The sequence below is a fragment of the Oncorhynchus tshawytscha genome, unplaced genomic scaffold (genome assembly GCF_018296145.1).
Source record: "Oncorhynchus tshawytscha isolate Ot180627B unplaced genomic scaffold, Otsh_v2.0 Un_contig_3085_pilon_pilon, whole genome shotgun sequence".
In the NCBI taxonomy this organism is placed as follows: Eukaryota; Metazoa; Chordata; class Actinopteri; order Salmoniformes; family Salmonidae; genus Oncorhynchus; species Oncorhynchus tshawytscha.
Genome location: NW_024609111.1, coordinates 65639 through 85819, shown reverse-complemented (window position 1 = coordinate 85819; position 20181 = coordinate 65639). Strand labels below are relative to the sequence as shown.

Sequence of the window (20181 nt, the reverse complement as noted above, 5' to 3'; positions counted from 1 at the left end):
CTCTCTCTCCCTCCCCTGCTAGAGGCGTCTCTCCCTCCCTGCTAGAGGCACGTCTCTCTCCCTCCCTGCTAGAGCACGTCTCTCCCTCCCCTGCTAGAGGCACGTCTCTCTCCCTCCCTGCTAGAGGCACCTCTGCTCTCTCCTCCCTGCTAGAGGCACGTCTCTCTCCCTCCTGCTAGAGCCGTCTCTCTCTCCCCTCCCTGCTAGAGGCACCTCTCTCTCTCCCTCCCTGCTAGAGGCACGTCTCTCTCCTCCCTCCCTGCTAGAGGCGTCTCTCTCCTCCCTGCTAGGGCACGTCTCTCTCTCTCCCCCTGCTAGAGGCGTCGTCTCTCTCTCCCTCCCTGCTAGAGGCACGTCTCTCTCTCTCCCTCTGCTAGAGGCACGTCTCTCTCTCCCTCCTGCTAGAGGCATCGTCTCTCTCCCTCCCTGCTAGAGGCACGTCTCTCTCCCTCCCTGCTAGAGGCACGTCTCTCTCTCCCTCCCTGCTAGAGGCACGTCTCTTCCCTCCTCTCACACTTCATCGTCTTCGATAAATAAAGTAGTTTAAAAAATATGACTTTTCTTTTTTTCTCACTCAGATCGGGTCTGGATCCAACCATGTCGATATGGAACGGGTCTAGTTGTCCTCAGTCTCTATATTAAACAGAATAATTGATGCACTTCGGGTCCGGGTGGGACAGCCCCAGGTCCAGTTCGGAACAGGTCCAACTTTTGAACCCGTGAAGACCTCTAATCTGAGGGGCTGTGATTGGCTAGATGCTTCTTCACTCTCTGGCATCACCATGGTGATGAGGGGCTCTGATTGGCTAGTTGCCTCTTTGCTCTCTGGTGTCCCAATTGTGACGAGGGCGGGGCCTGGGCAACGCGGCTTTGGAAGAGGGTCAGTTGATCGAGCAGTGGGAGGGCATGTCTCTGATGACCAATGGAAGGTCTTCATGGAGCAGAGGGTAGATGACCACACTGAGGGCCGGACGCTCCACAGAGAACCTAGAGGAAGGAGAGGGCTTCATTATATAGAACAACCCTCATATAGAACTACCCTCAAATAGAACTATCAGTATATATAACTATCATCAAATATTTTTATTTTATTTTTATTTCACCTTTATTTAACCAGGTAGGCTAGTTGAGAACAAGTTCTCATTTGCAACTGCGACCTGGCCAAGATAAAGCATAGCAGTGTGAGCAGACAACACAGAGTTACACATGGAGTAAACAATTAACAAGTCAATAACACAGTAGAAAACAAAGGGGGAGTCTATATACAATGTGTGCAAAAGGCATGAGGAGGTAGGCGAATAATTACAATTTTGCAGATTAACACTGGAGTGATAAATGATCAGATGGTCATGTACAGGTAGAGATATTGGTGTGCAAAAGAGCAGAAAAGTAAATAAATAAAAAACTATAGTATGGGGATGAGGTAGGTGAAAATGGGTGGGCTATTTACCAATAGACTATGTACAGCAGCAGCGATCGGTTAGCTGCTCAGATAGCTGATGTTTGAAGTTGGTGAGGGAGATAAGTCTCCAAATAGAACTATCATTATATAGAACCACCCTCAAATAGAACTATAATTATATATAACTATCATCAAATAGAACCACCCTCATATAGAACCACCCTCATATTGAACCACCTCATACCCTCATATAGAACCACCCTCATATAGAACCACCCTCATATAGAACCACCCTCATATAGAACCACCCTCATCCACCCTCATATAGAACCACCCTCATATAGAACTACCCTCATAAACCAGAACCACCCTCATTTAGAACCACCCTCATATAGAACCACCCTCATATAGAACCACCCTCATATAGAACCACCCTCATATAGAACCACCCTCATATAGAACCACCCTCATATAGAACCACCCTCATATAGAACCACCCTCATATAGAACCACCCTCATATAGAACCACCCTCATATAGAACCACCCTCATATAGAACCACCCTCATATAGAACCACCCTCATATAGAACCACCCTCATATAGAACCACCCTCATATAGAACCACCCTCATATAGAACCACCCTCATATTGAACCACCACTCATATTGAACCACCCTCATATAGAACCACCCTCATATAGAACCACCCTCATATAGAACCACCCTCATATAGAACCACCCTCATATAGAACCACCCTCATATAGAACCACCCTCATATTGAACTACCCTCATATTGAACTACCCTCATATTGAACTACCCTCATATAGAACTATCCTCATATAGAACTACATAGAACTATCATTATATAGAACTACCATTATATTATCATTATATAGAACTATCATCATATAATTATTATATCGAATTATCCTCATATAGACCTATCATTATATAGAACTATCATTATATAGAACTATCATTATATAGAACTATAATTATATAGAATTATCCTCATATAGAACTATCATTATATAGAACTATCATTAAAAATAACTATCATTATATATAACTATCATTATATAGAACTATCCTCATATAGAACTATCATTATATAGAACTATAATTATATAGAATTATCCTCTATATAGAACTATCATTATATAGAACTATCATTAGAAAATAACTATCATTATATATAACTATCATTATATAGAATGATCCTCATATATAGAACTATCAGTATATAGAACTATTATATATAGAACTATCCTCATATAGAAATATCATTATATAGAACTATCCTCCTCATATAGAACTATCAGTATATATAACTATCCTCATATAGAACTATCAGTATATAGAACTATCAGTATATAGAACAACCCTCATATAGAACTATCATTATATAGAACTATCATTAAAAATAACTATCATTATATATAACTATCATTATATAGAATGATCCTCATATAGAACTATCATTATATAGAACTATCCTCATATAGAAATATCATCATATACACCTATCCTCATATAGAACTATCAGTATATATAACTATCAGTATATAGAACTATCAGTATATAGAACAACCCTCATATATAACTATCATTAAAAAGAACTATCATTATATAGAACAATACTCATATAGGACTATCCTCATATAGAACTAACCTCATATAGAACTATCAGTATATAGAACTATCATTATATAGAACTATCAGTATATAGAACTATCCTCATATAGAACTATCAGTATATAGAACTATCAGTATATAGAACTATCCTCATATAGAACTATCATATATAGAACTATCATATATAGAACTATCATCATATAGAACTATCAGTATATAGAACTATCAGTCATATAGAACTATCATATAGATAACTATCATATAGAACTATCCTCATATAGAACTATCAGTATATAGAACTATCATCATATAGAACTATCAGTATATAGAACTATCCTCATATAGAACTTTCAGTATATAGAACTATCAGTATATAGAACTATCATCATATAGAACTATCATCATATAGAACTATCATCATATAGAACTATCATCATATAGAACTATCAGTATATAGAACTATCATCATAGATAACTATCATCATATAGAACTATCATCATATAGAACTATCATCATATAGAACTATCATCATAGATAACTATCCTCATATAGAACTATCCTCATATAGAACTTTCAGTATATATAACTATCATCATATAGAACTATCATTATAGAACTATATATAGAACTATCATCATATAATCATATAGAACTATCCTCATATAGAACTATCAGTATATAGAACTATCCTCATATAGAACTATCCTCATATAGAACTATCATCATAGATAACTATCCTCATATAGAACTAGAACTATCAGTATATAGAACTATCCTCATATATAACTATCCTCATATAGAACTATCATCATGATAACTATCCTCATATGAACTATCTCATATAGAACTATCTCATATAGAACTATCATCATAGAGAACTATCATCATATAGAACTATCATATATATATAGAATATAGAATATTAGTATATAGAACTATCCTCTATAGAACTATCATATAGAACTATCATTATATAGAACTATCATCATATAGAACTATCAGTATATAGAACTATCCTCATATAGAACTATCATCATATATAACTATCCTCATATAAACTATCATCATATAGAACTATCAGTATATAGAACTATCCTCATAGAGAACTATCAGTATATAGAACTATCATTATATAGAACTATCCTCATATAGAACTATCCTCATATAGAACTATCAGTATATAGAACTATCCTCATAGAGAACTAACATCATATAGACCTATCCTCATATAGAACTATCAGTATATAGAATATCAAGATATCATATAGAACTATCCTCATATAGAACTATCATTATATAGAACTATCCTTATATAGAACTATCCTCATATAGAACTATCATCATATAGAAATATCATCATATAGAACTATCCTCATATATAACTATCATTAAATAGAACTATCATGATATCAATAGAACTATCAGTATATACAACTATCCTCATATAGAACTATCATTATATAGAACTATCCTCATATAGAACTATCATTATATAGAACTATCCTCATATAGAACTATCATTATATAGAACTATCCTCATAGACAACTATCCTCATATAGAACTATCCTCATATAGATTATCCTCATATAGAACTATCATCATATAGAACTAACATTATATTATCCTCATATAGAACTATCCTCATATAGAACTATCATTATATAGATATAGACTATCCTCATATAGAACTATCATCATATAGAACTATCCTCATATAGAACTATCAGTATATACTATCAGTATATAGAACTATCCTCATATAGAACTATCATTACATAGAACTATCCATCATATAGAGCTATCCTCATATAGAACTATCCTCATATAGAACTATCCTCATATAGAACTATCCTCATATAGAACTATCCTCATATAATATCATTATATAGAACTATCATCATATAGAACTATCCTCATATAGAACTATCATCATATAGAGCTATCATATATAGTACTATCCTGATATAGAACTATCAGTATATAGAACTCTCAGTATTAAAGCACTATCATTACATAGAGCTATCCTATATAGAACTATCAGTCATATAGAACTATCATTGTATAGAACTATCATTGATATAGAACTATCCAGTATATAGAACTATCCGTACATAGAACTATCATTATATAGAACTATCATTGTATAGAACTATCCTCATATAGAACTATCATCATATAGAACTATCATTGTATAGAACTATCATATATAGAACTATCGTCATATAGAACTATCATTACATAGAACTGTCATTTATTCTGTTATAGAATTATCCTCATATAGAACTATCATTTAGAAAAAGACTCCTCATATAGAACTACAGACTCCCCATATACAGAGATATAGAACTATCCTCAGACAGACTCTCCCATATAGAACTACAGATAGACTATCAGTATACAGAACTATCCTCATATGACTCCCCTATCCTCCAGATGATGAACTACTCCCCATATGATGAACAGACTCCCCATATAGAACTAGAGTATATAGACAGACTATCCTCATATAGAACTATCATTATATAGACTCCCCATCCTCATACAGAACTATCCTCATATAGACACTATCCTCACAGACTACCGGTCAGACAGACTCCCCACCAGTCAGACAGAACTACTCCTCATCAGAGACAGACTCATCCTCAGACAAGAGACTATCATTATACAGAAGACTACTCCTCATATAGAACTATCCTCATATAGAACTACTCACTCATATAGAGAGATCCTCACCGGTAGAACTATCAGATACAGACTATCCTCAGACAGAGACTATCCTCAGACTAGAACTACTCACCGGTCATACAGAACTACTCCCCATTGGTCATAGAGCTACAGATATAGAACTATCAGTACAGAGAACTATCATTGTCATAGAGCAGACTCCCCATATGACTATCATTGATAGAACTATCATTGTATAGACACTATCCGGTATATAGAACTATCCCACGGTATACAGAACTATCATTGTATAGAACTATCCCCACCGTCAGAGAGCTACATATAGACTATCATTGTATAGAACTATCATTGTATAGACTACCGGTCAGATAGAACTATCCCGGTAGACAGAGAGACTATCATTGTAGACAGAACTATCATTGTATAGAACTATCATTGTATAGAACTATCATTGTATAGAACTATCATTGGTCAGACAGAACTATCCCCACCATTGATCAGAGAGACAGACTCACCGGTCAGACAGAGAGAAGACTTGACAGGCAGACTCCCACCGGTCAGACAGAGAGACAGACAGACTCCCCACCGGCCAGACAGAGAGACAGACTCCCCACCGGTCAGACAGAGAGACAGACAGACTCCCCACCGGCCCCGGACAGACTCCCGGCCAGACAGAGACAGACTCCCCGGCCAGACGGACAGACTCACCAGTCAGACAGACAGACTCCCCACCGGTCAGACAGAGAGGGAGACTCACCAGTCAGACAGAGAGACAGACTCACCGGCCAGACAGAGAGACAGACTCACCAGGTCAGACAGAGAACAGACAGACTCCCCAGTCAGACAGAGAGACAGACAGACTCCCCACCGGTCAGACAGAGAGACAGACAGAGACTCCCCACCGGTCAGACAGAGAGACAGACTCCCCACCGGTCAGACAGAGGACAGACAGACTCCCCACCGGTCAGACAGAGAGACAGACTCCTCAGACAGAGAGACAGACTCCCCAGTCAGACAGAGAGACAGACTCCCTACCAGTCAGAGACAGACTCCCGGAGACAGAGAGACAGACTCCCCGGTCAGACAGAGACAGACTCACCGGTCAGACAGAGAGACAGACTCACCGGTCAGACAGAGACAGACTCACCGGTCAGACAGAGACAGACTCACCGGTCAGACAGAGAGACAGACTCACCGGTCAGACAGAGAGACAGACTCCCAGACAGAGACAGACTCACGGTCAGACAGAGAGACAGACTCACCGGTCAGACAGAGAGACAGACTCCCCACCGGTCAGACAGAGACAGACTCACCGGTCAGACAGAGAGACTCACTAGTCAGACAGAAGACAGACTCACCGGTCTAGCAGTGTTTTCTGTAGCGTCCGACACGCCACCAGAGTTCCGCCCAAGAACATGTGACACACCATGACGTCACGGCAACACTCCATGAAGGTAACCACGGCAGCGGGGTGGAAGGTTCCGTTCCGCGAGATGAGACAGAGGCGGCGGAGACGAGAACAGCATGACAACGCCTCCCAGAATGCACCGTTACACCAGGTAGGGCTGCTCCAACCTACCCACACACACATTATATACAGTACCAGTCAAAGTTGACACACCTACTCATTCCAGTTTCAGTTTTATTTTTACTATTTTCTTAAAAAAAAAAATTCTATTTTTTAAATATATTTTATATTTGAGATTCTTAAAATATCCCCCCACCCCCTTTGCCTTGAAGGCAGCGTTGCACACTCTTGGCATTCTCTCAACCAGCTTCATGAGGTAGTCACCTGGAATGCATTTCAGTTAACAGGTTTGCCTTATTAAAAGTTCACGTGGAATTTCTTTCCTTCTTAATGCGTTTGAGCCAATCAGTTGTGTTGTGACAAGGTAGGGGCGGTATATATATATGTTTAAAATGTGTATAATGTGTATAATGTGTATAATGTATAAGGAGTATATATATATATATAATGTATATAATGTATAAAGTATATATATATGTAGGTGTATAATGTATATATATATGTATATAATGTGTATAATGTATAAATATATGTATATAATGTGTATAATGTATAAAGTATATATATATAATGTGTATAATGTATAAAGTATATATATATATAATGTGTATAATGTATATAGTATATATATGTATAATGGCGTATATAATGTATATAAATGTGGCGGTATATATATATGTATGTGTATAATGTATATAAATGTGTATAACATATATACATGTGTATAATGTATAAAGTATGTATAAGGCATATATAATGTGTAGTATAAAATATTATTATAATATATATATATGTGTATAATGTATAAAGTATATATATATATAATGTGTATAATGGTATATATATATAATGTATAATGTATATAAACGTGTATAATGTATATAAATGTGTATAATGTATATATATATATATATATAGGGTAATGTGTATAATGTATGTATAAATGTGTATATATATATATAATGTGTATAATGTATATAAATGTGCGGTATATATACATGTGTATAATGTATATAAATGTGTATAATGTGTATAATGTATAAAGTATATATATATATAATGTGTATAATGTATATAAATGTATATAACATATATAATGTGTATAATGTATATAAATGTGTATAACATATATAATGTGTATAATGTATAAAGTGTATATATATATAATGTGTATAATGTATATAAATGTATATAACATATATAATGTGTATAATGTATAAAGTATATATATATATAATGTGTATAATGTATATAAAATGTGTATAACATATATAATGTGTATAATGTATAAAGTATATATATATATATAATGTGTATAATGTATATAAACGTATATATATATACATGTGTATAATGTATAAAGTGTATATATATAATGTGTATAATGTATAAAGTATATATATATATAATGTGTATAATGTATAAAAGTATATATATATATATATATGTGTATAATGTATATAAATGTGTATAACATATATACATGTGTATAATGTATAAAGTATATATATATATAATGTGTATAATGTATAAAGTATATATATATATAATGTGTATATAATGTATAAAGTATATATATATATAATGTGTGTATAATGTATAAAGTATATATATATATAAATGTGTATAATGTATAAAATATATATATATATAATGTGTATAATGTATAAAACGTATATATATATATATAATGTGTATAATGTATAAAAATGTGTATAACATATATACATGTGTAAAATGTATATAAATGTGTATAACATATATACATGTGTATAATGTATATAAAACGTATATAATGTGTATAAAGTATATGTATATATATATATATATATATAATGCATATAATATGTGTATGATGTATATAATGCATGTATATATAAAGTATTTAATGTATAAAATGTTTATAATGTATACATGTACACTACTGTTCAAAAAGTTTAGGGTCACTTAGCACTTAGTCCTTTACAACATTAACAATGCCTACACTGTATTTCTGATCAATTTGATGTTATTTTTAATGGACAAAAAAATGTGCTTTTCTGTAGGCTGCCAGTTGAGGACTTGTGAGGCGTCTGTTTCTCAAACGAGACACTAATGTACTTGTCCTCTTGCTCAGTTGTGCACCGGGGCCTCCACTCCTCTTTAATGTGTATAATGTGTATAGCAATTTGTGGCTATATTAAGAACATAATAGTATATGTTGATATATAATGTATATAATAGTATATATAATGTACATAATAGTATATATAATCTATATAATGTAAATGTAAATAATGTATAATGTGTATAATATATAATGTGTATAATGTATATAATGTGTATTTAATGTGTGTATAATAGAACAGAAAGGCCTATATATAATGTACATAATAGAATATATATAATCTATATAATGTAAATATAATGTAAATATATTATGTATATATAATGTATATATAATGTAAAATATACAATGTGTATAAATAGTATATATAATAGTATATATCATGTATAATTAATGTGTATATAATGTTTATAATGCTAATATATATAATGTAGCATATAATGTAAATATAATGTATAATATATATAATGTATAATATATATAATGTATTAGAATGTATATAATGATATATAATGTATAATATAATGTATAATATATATAATGTATTAGGTATAATGTATATATAATGTAAAATATATATAATGTATTAGAATATATAATATAATGTAAATATAATGTAAATAATATATATATATAATGTCTATAGTATATAATGTATATATAATGTATTAATATAATATATAATGTATAATATATAAATATAATGTCTTAGTATATAATGTATATAATGTGTATATAATGTATTAAATAATGTAAATATAATGTATTAGTATATAATGTAAATATAATGTATAATATAATAAATAATGTATAATATAATGTATAAATGTATTAGTATATATGTATATAATGTATATAATGTATTAGTATAAAATGTAAATAGAATAAGTATATAATGTAAATATAATGTATTATATATATGTAAATATAGTATATAATGTAAATATATAATGTAAATATAATGTATATATAATGTATTAGTATATAATGAATATAATGTAATTATAATGTATTAGTATATAATGTAAATATAATGTAAATATAATGTATATAATGTAAATATAATGTATTAGTATATAATGTAAATATAATGTATTAGTATATAATGTAAATATAATGTATTAGTATATAATGTAAATATATAATGTAAATATAATGTATATATAATGTATTAGTATATAATGTATAATATATATAATGTAAATATAATGTATATAATGTATTAGTATATAATGTAAATATAATGTGTATATAATGTAAATATATAATGTAAATATAATGTATTAGTATATAATGTAAATATATAATGTAAATATAATGTAAATATATAATGTAAATATATAATGTAAATATAATGTATTAGTATATAATGTAAATATATAATGTAAATATAATGTATTAGTATATAATGTAAATATAATGTATTAGTATATAATGTAAATATAATGTATTAGTATATAATGTAAATATAATGTATTAGTATATAATGTAAATATATAATGTAAATATAATGTGTATATAATAACATATATAATGTGTATAATGTATATAATAGCATATATAATGTGTATAATGTATATATAATGTATATAATAGCATATATAATGTGTATAATGTATATATAATGTATATAATAGCATATATAATGTGTATAATGTATATAATAGCATATATAATGTGTATAATGTATATATAATGTATATAATAGCATATATAATGTGTATAATGTATATATAATGTATATAATGTCTATGTATATATAATGTGTAAAATGTATTTTGTGTATAATGAATATAATAGTATATATAATGTATATAAATAATGTATATACTGTGTATATAATGTATATAATGTATAAAACAGTTTGTAGCTAGTAAAGAACAGAAAGGCCTGTTGATGTAAATATATATAATGAATATTATAATATTGTAGTAATATAATATTATAATACTTGGGTGCAGTTCCTCAGTGTGTATGTAGTCTCACCGTAGCTGTGTCAGCTGGGTGCAGTTCCTCAGTGTGTATGTAGTCTCACCGTAGCTGTGTGAGCTGGGTGCAGTTCCTCAGTGTGTGTATGTAGTCTCACCGTAGCTGTGTGAGCTGGGTGCAGTTCCTCAGTGTGTATGTAGTCTCACCGTAGCTGTGTGAGCTGGGTGCAGTTCCTCAGTGTGTATGTAGTCTCACTGTAGCTGTGTGAGCTGGGTGCAGTTCCTCAGTGTGTATGTAGTCTCACTGTAGCTGTGTGACCTGGGTGCAGTTCCTCAGTGTGTGTATGTAGTCTCACCGTAGCTGTGTGAGCTGGGTGCAGTTCCTCAGTGTGTATGTAGTCTCACTGTAGCTGTGTGACCTGGGTGCAGTTCCTCAGTGTGTGTATGTAGTCTCACCGTAGCTGTGTGAGCTGGGTGCAGTTCCTCAGTGTGTCCAGCAGGGCGGCGCTGTAGTTCCAGGTCTTTAAGGACCCCAGGTTGGCCAGAGATAATGCCTGAAGGTCCCGGCAGTGCTCAGCCACCTGTACCAGCCCAGTCCCCTTCAGGACCCCGGCAGCCCCGCCAGCGTCAGCCTCCGCAGCCCCGGAACCCCGGAGAGCCGCAACGTGCGCGTCCCCCACCCCGCGAGCGTTCACACACGTCCTCTGATCCACACACACCCTGGCACAGGGCTCAAGACGCGGCAGGGCAGAGATGAAGCCCGGTCCTGTTATCTCCAGAACCTCCAGACAGGGGCAGCCGGCCAGCAGGGTACCCAGCCCAGAGGTGCCCTCCCTGGGGAGAGAGTCCCCGGAGCCTGGCCTGTAGGTCTGGAGCCCCACGCGGGACGGCTTCCTCAGTCCCAGCAGCAGAGAGGAGGGGGAGGGGGAAGGGGACGGTGTGTGTGAACCGTCCGACAGGGCGCACGCGGGCAGCGCCAGAGACCGGAGGTGTGTGAGTTTGGACAGGCTGGTACACAGGTGTGTGTTGGCCTCCAGCCCAGGTGTGTGTGCGTTGTCATGGTGATAGTGTGTGTGTAACAGGTTGAGGTGTGACAGATTGGGACAGCAAATAACCAACCGGCTCATCGCCTCGGCAACAAGCTCCTCCTCTCCCCGCGCTCTACTGCACTCTGGATAATTGGAGGTGTGGCCTATACCACTAAGATTCAGGCTGACCAATCGCGTTGAGTCTCTCACTCCAGTGCCAGTCAGCGATTGGATGACAGTTTGTCGTAACGTGGGGCAACGGGAGAAGTTCAAGTGCTTGGGAGCGTTGCTAAGAAGGACCCGTCCTAGCGACGTGGCGTCCAACCAGGAGCGAGGCAACTGCAGGGCTTCCAGGTCGCCATGCTGAACGAGGCTATGGGCCAATGAGGACGCAGAAGGCCAGTGGGCGGGGTTCGGACCAGGAACTGAAACCAGGAAGGAGCGGAGACGCTCCGGAACACGAACACTGAACACAGCGAGGTAGAGGAGGAGTAGAGTCTGGTTCACCTACACACACACATTATAAACACACACACATACATTATAAACACACACACACATTATAAACACACACACACACATTATAAACACACACACATACATTATAAACACACACACATACACACACACACATTATAAACACACACACATACATTATAAACACACACACACACACACACATACATTATAAACACACACACACATTATAAACACACACACACACATTATAAACACACACACACACACACACACATTATAAACACACACACACACACATTATAAACACACACACACACATTATAAACACACACACACACACACATTATAAACACACACACATTATAAACACCCTGACCTTACCTCTCCAGGTGCCAGACAGGCAGTAAACTCCTCCAGCTGTTGGTAGTGAGGAACACTGCTCTGACCCATCATCAACTGGCAACACATACTGGTACCCTCCCTACACACACACACACATACACACATTATAAAACACACACACATTATAAACACACACTATTAACACACACATACATTATAAACACACACACACACACATTATAAACACACACACACATTATAAACACACACACACATTATAAACACACACACACACACACTATAAACACACACATTATAAACACACACTATTAACACACACACTATAAACACACACACTATAAACACACACACGCTCACACACAATAAACACACACACACAAACACACACACACTCACAATAAACACACACACACACACACAATAAACACACACACACACACAATAAACACACACACAATAAACACACACACACACAATAAACACACACACACACACACACACAATAAACACACACACACACACACACACACACACACAGTCAAACCAGAGAGGTTTCAGTTGAAAGGTGCCACCTGGTGACGTCAAGTATGTCCAGCTGCAGCTGCAGACTGAAGAGGCTGGAGCAGCAGGGAACGACCCCGTAACTCGGCGTCAGGACCGTCTGTCTCAGCTCCGACAGCCGAGACAGCGAATCACGGGCCTCCCCACTCAGCTGGGCGGAATCGAAGCCAGGCGATACGTCAAAAGCGAGAGATCGGAGGAGGGATGAGAGGAGGCGGGACAGACGCAGGGAGGTGACGCGACAACCTGATAGGTCCAGACGCACCAGGGAGCGACAGCGAATCAGGCGGTCGATGGTTGAACCCGACAGCCAATAGCAGCCGCTAAGGCTGAGGGACTGCACGTGATTGGATAGATGCTTCAGCACCTGGCGAATAGCGCCGTCATCTGCCTGAAGAGAGAAGTCAGAGAATTAAGATAAAATCATTTGTTGCAGTGTGTGTGTGTATGAGCGTGTGTGTGTGTATGGCGTGTGTGTGTGTGTGTGGCGTGTGTGTGTGTGTGTTACCGTGTATTCTTCAGACAGTGTGACCGTGGTCAGCAGTGTCTTGTCATAGCAGAGCGTGTGTGTGTGTGTGTGTGTGTGTGTGCGTGTTACCGTGTATTCTTCAGACAGTGTGACCGTGGTCAGCAGTGTCTTGTCATAGCAGAGCGTGTGTAGCTTGCGGCAGGTCCGGGAAACGTTATTCACAAGGTCAGAGGTCGAGACATAGCACAGGATACTTAACAAGATCTCATCGGAGAAGTCTGACATCCCGATCGACCCCGACACCACCCCTATCCCATCCTCTACACACACAGCCTGGGGAAGAAAAAAAAAAGAGAGAGAGACAGAGAGAGAGAGAGAATGAGAGACACAGAATGAGAGAGAGAGAGAGAAGAGAATGAGAGAGAGAGAATGAGAGAGAGACAGAATGAGAGAGAGAGAGAGAGAAAGAGAGAGAACGAGAGACAGAAAGAGAGAGAGACAGAATGAGAGAGAGACAGAATGAGAGAGACACAGAATGAGAGAGACACAGAATGAGAGAGAGACAGAATGAGAGAGACACAGAATGAGAGAGACACAGAATGAGAGAGACACAGAATGAGAGACACAGAATGAGAGAGACACAGAATGAGAGAGACACAGAATGAGAGACACAGAATGAGAGAGACACAGAATGAGAGAGACACAGAATGAGAGAGACACAGAATGAGAGAGACAGAGAGAGTGGAGGGAGAGAGAGAGAGACAGAATGAGAGACAGAATTACAGTTCTCCCTAGTATTCACTGACAGACTTGATGAGCTGTTTTGACTGGTTCCCTCTACCCTCTTGAGGATATGTAGAATTTAAATCACTGATACGAGTTCCCTCTACCCTCTGAGGATATGTAGAATTTAAATCACTGAAGCAGGGCTCCCGACCGGCCGGTGTAGGCCGTGATTGGGAGTCCCATAGGGCGGCGACACAACGTCTTCCGGGTTCGGCCGGTGTAGGCCGTGATTGGGAGTCCCACAGGGCGGCGACACAACGTCTTCCGGGTTCGGCCGGTGTAGGCCGTGATTGGGAGTCCCACAGGGCGGCGACACAACGTCTTCCGGGTTCGGCTGGTGTAGGCCGTGATTGGGAGTCCCACAGGGCGGCGACACAACGTCTTCCGGGTTCGGCTGGTGTAGGCCGTCATTGTCAATAATCATTTGTTCTTAACTGTCTTGCCTAGTTAAATAAAGGTGAAATAAAAATGTTTTTTAAATTCCCTGTATGTAGGATGTTATGTTATATTCAGAGGTAGACTGGCTCTGGCAGCCAAGTACTCAATCTAGACGTTTTTATTTGTTATTTAACCTTTATTTAACTAGGCAAGTCAGTTAAAGAACAAATTCTTATTTACAATGACGGTCTTGTTCAGGGGCAGAACGACAGATTTTTACCTTGTCAGCTCCGGGATTCAATCTAGCAACCTTTCGGTTACTGGCCCAACGCTCTAACCACTAGGCTACCTGCCTCCTGTACGCTCTAACCACTAGGCTACCTGCCTCCTCTACGCTCTAACCATTAGGCTACCTGCCTCCTGTACGCTCTAACCATTAGGCTACCTGCCTCCTCTACGCTCTAACCACTAGGCTACCTGCCTCCTGTACGCTCTAACCACTAGGCTACCTGCCTCCTCTACACTCTAACCACTAGGCTACCTGCCTCCTCTACACTCTAACCACTAGGCTACCTGCCTCCTCTACACTCTAACCACTAGGCTACCTGCCTCCTCTACACTCTAACCACTAGGCTACCTGCCTCCTCTACACTCTAACCTCTAGGCTACCTGCCTCCTCTACCTCTAACCACTAGGCTACCTGCCTCCTCTAACCTAACCACTAGGCTACCTGCCTCCTCTACACTCTAACCACTAGGCTACCTGCCTCCTCTACACTCTAACCACTAGGCTACCTACCTCCTCTACACTCTAACCACTAGGCACCTGCCGCCCCAAAATCATTGGGGCTGAATACTTTCCAAAGGCACTGTATACTGTATGCTAGCTACTAGTCTTGATTAAATCAGGCTGTAATACACAAGTCTAGCTAGCCCGTGGTGTGACAGTTGGCTAGCTACTAGTCTTGATTAAATCAGGCTGTAAAAACAATTCATTGGTACATACAGCCTGACACTAATGCAATGTCATGTAAATGTTCCTTTCAAGCGAAGAGAATGATGAATAAAAATAAATGTAAAACATACAGGTTGTCTTTGTGGTTGTCCTTCAGCGGCTCGAAAGTTTTCACAAAATATCCACAGGAAAGTTTTGTTTACCCAACTTTTAGTTATTGTTATTGTTTACTTTTTTAGAGCCAAAACAAAAAACAAAAAGACAGCGTCTATAGAAAGTCTACACTTAAATATAGAAATGGTGGCGGCAGCATCATGTTATGGGTATGCTTGTCACCTGGGAAGTTTGTCAGGAACAAAAGAAATGAACAAAGCCCAGGTAAAAAAGTTAGAGCAAAACCCACTTCAGTCTTCTGAAAATCGAAACAATGTTGTTGTTTTTATTCTGCAAGAACGGCTTTCCAAAACATGTTGAGTGTTCCTGAGTTCTCAGTCCTGACAAATTTGCTCAATTTTTTTATTAGTATTTTTTTTTTTACATCTGAGAGGTTTGAATTTCGCTGAATTGGAACCCTGAATATGAGTCTAATATGGCCCAACATCAAGCAAGTCCCCTCAGCAATGTCCCAACATCTAGTGGAAAGCCTTCCCAGAAGAGAGGAGGCTGTTATAGCAGCAATGTTCCTACATCTAGTGGAAAGCCTTCCCAGAAGAGTGGAGGCTGTTATAGCAGCAATGTTCCTACATCTAGTGGAAAGCCTTCCCAGAAGAGTGGAGGCTGTTATAGCAGCAATGTTCCTACATCTAGTGGAAAGCCTTCCCAGAAGAGTGGACGCTGTTATAGCAGCAATGTCCCAATGTCCACATCTAGTGGAAAGCCTTCACAGAAGAGTGGAGGCTGTTATAGCAGCAATGTTCCTACATCTAGTGGAAAGCCTTCCCAGAAGAGTGGAGGCTGTTATAGCAGCAATGTTCCTACATCTAGTGGAAAGCCTTCCCAGAGGAGAGGAGGCTGTTATAGCAGCAATGTTCCTACATCTAGTGGGAAGCCTTCCCAGAAGAGAGGAGGCTGTTATAGCAGCAATGTTCCAACATCTAGTGGAAAGCCTTCCCAGGAGAGTGGAGGCTGTTATAGCAGCAATGTTCCTACATCTAGTGGGAAGCCTTCCCAGAAGAGAGGAGGCTGTTATACCAACTCCACATTAATGCCCATCGTTACGAGCAGTGGAGTGGAGGCTGTTATACCAACTCCACATTAATGCCTTCCCATCGACGAGCAGAGTGGAGGCTGTTATAGCAAAGGGGACCAACTTCCACATCTAATGCCCATCGACAGCAGAGTGGAGGCTGTTATACCAACTCCACATTAATGCCCATCGACGAGCAGAGTGGAGGCTGTTATAGCAAATGGGGACCAACTCCACATTAATGCCCATCGACGAGCAGAGTGGAGGCTGTTATACCAACTCCACATTAATGCCCATCGACGAGCAGAGTGGAGGCTGTTATAGCAAAGGGGACCAACTCCACATTAATGCCCATCGACGAGCAGAGTGGAGGCTGTTATACCAACTCCACATTAATGCCCATCGACGAGCAGGTGTCCACATACTTTTAGTCATGTAATATACCTACCAGATCAGATCTCTATTAAGGAACATTTTCATGTGTCGTTTTAGACTGTAACTAACTTATACATTAAACATGAATTGCGTATTACCAGCCTGATTAAGCCGAATAGCCAGTTACCGGCTATCAAAAGCACACTTTCACCCAAATATCATACTCACACAACGCCTTTATTTCCATTTGACAGCTAACAAGCTAACACCGGTAGACAGCTAACAGTAAACTAGCTCGTTTTTACTAACGTTACGCTGGTTTATTCTAACCAACCTGTACAATTTGATTGTCCATATCTTCATCCAATACTCTTCCGTTAACAGACGAAGTCATAGTTTTTTTTGTGTGTGTTTTTAATCAGTGCATGTCTACCAGCAGAGAACTTCATGTGACTGGAACGACCGGAAGTAAAACGCTGCGTTTCACCGGAACATTGAGGACGGAACATTTTCCGGAAGTCACACCTACAAAGTCTTCCCCAGAGAGGGTTGTCTTCCCTATAAAAAAAAACGAATGTAATTTCACTCCAAAATGGTTCATACTAGCTAATAAAATAAATAAATGATTTCAATTCTCCTTTAGGGCCTCAATTGGCAATTATTGTTGATGTTTTCATTATGGGAAACAAGTTCCTATTTAAGAGGAAAGATCATATCTTGTCTGGCTTGCTCATTAGAGATGGAAAGGTGTGACATCTGTGAATCTATTATGTAGCCATTACAGGGTCTGTGACAGAATGGGGATCGCAGTGACGCAGTTTCAACTGTTCTGCCTTATTATTCGACCATGCTGGTCATTTATGAACATTTGAACATCTTCCATGTTCTGTTAGGTTTTGCCTTTCTCTCTAGGTTTCTTCCTAGGTTCTTTTCCTAGCCACCGTGCTTCTACACCTGCATTGCTTGCTGTTTGGGGTTTTAGGCTGGGTTTCTGTACAGCACTTTGAGATATCAGCTAATGTACGAAGGGCTATATATATAATTTGATTTGATGGCAGGTCCCTGTTTTGAGCCCCACATGTGGGTTTTTTTGGGGGGGCTTGCCTGTTTTGCCATTAATACGTGTCACATATCAGTTTGCAAACAATATAATTGAGTTAAAGCCACATACAAACATGGTCTCTTTTTTGTTTTCTAGAGTAAGGCAGCTCCAAAATGCAGGTGTTTCAGCTCAGTGCTTTCTGTGGTAGTGAGGAAAGCCAGAAAAATAGGAACATTGCACTGTAATTGGCTCAGTGTTGTGTCACTCATGGAGTCCAAGGGTAGAGCTCAAAAAAATCAAGCCCCTTGGGTGCTGCCATAGTTACATTGGAAGTGCCCATCCAAGAAGGCTCCGGGTCATTGGCCACAGATAAAATGACATCAAATCACGTTAAACTACAGTAGCTTTGATTGGACTGATGTCAGACTTTCACAATCTCAGCAGTCATCATTATGAAGGCGACAATCTACTGGCAAATCCTTGTCATAAGATATATGAGAACTTAGATAAAATGTATCGGTGCTCATCGACCATTAACATTACACAAGTTGGAAATCGCAAAATTCAACAAGGAGTGATTTGGAAGGAATCAGTAGCTAACTGCAAGCATTAGCCTGCTAGTCAAGTCTAAGAATAAGGGTCTCTTTTCCTATTATAAAATTAAACATTGGCCATGCTATTAATGAATTATTTTTTTTTAAATTTAACTAGGCAAGTCAGTTAAGAACAAATTCTTATTTACAATGAAGGCCTACCCGGCCGACACTGGGCCAATTGTGCGCCACCCTATGGGACTCCCAATCTTGGTCTCATGTGATGCAGTCTGGATGATTTGTGCCACGTTCAAAACTGTTGACTTAAAATGCAAAATCTGACTTGAGTTCAAGACAACCGGGAAAACACTTTTGGAACTTATCTGAAAAGGTCTCGTCTGCTGCAGAAATGTAATATGCAGGGAGATCTGTATACTGTAGCTAAGTAATACTTACTGTGTTGTGTAGGAAGCGGTTAGTAGCCCATGTGCCTCACCCTAATAATTTAGCCTACTGTTCTGACTTGGTTCTTTACTTGACTATAACCTGTGTGAGAAGTGTAATATTGTAAGAGCCTTCATTTCTCCTACGGTTCTGACTTGGTGTACAGGGAGAACACTGTAACAGCCCATGTTCTGAATTCTGTCACTACTTCACAGGGCAGTAAGGCAAAAGGAGCAGGATGTTACCAAAAAAGACCGGTACCCAGTACAACCGGATCAACACCATGGAGGAAGG

General features: G+C 38.0%; 1 pseudogene; it reads right to left on the bottom strand.

Annotated features, from left to right (window-relative positions):
- Positions 1 to 544: 544 nt before the first annotated feature.
- LOC112240901 lies at positions 545 to 18645 on the bottom strand (annotated as a pseudogene).
- Between the last annotated feature and the right edge of the window lie 1536 nt (positions 18646 to 20181).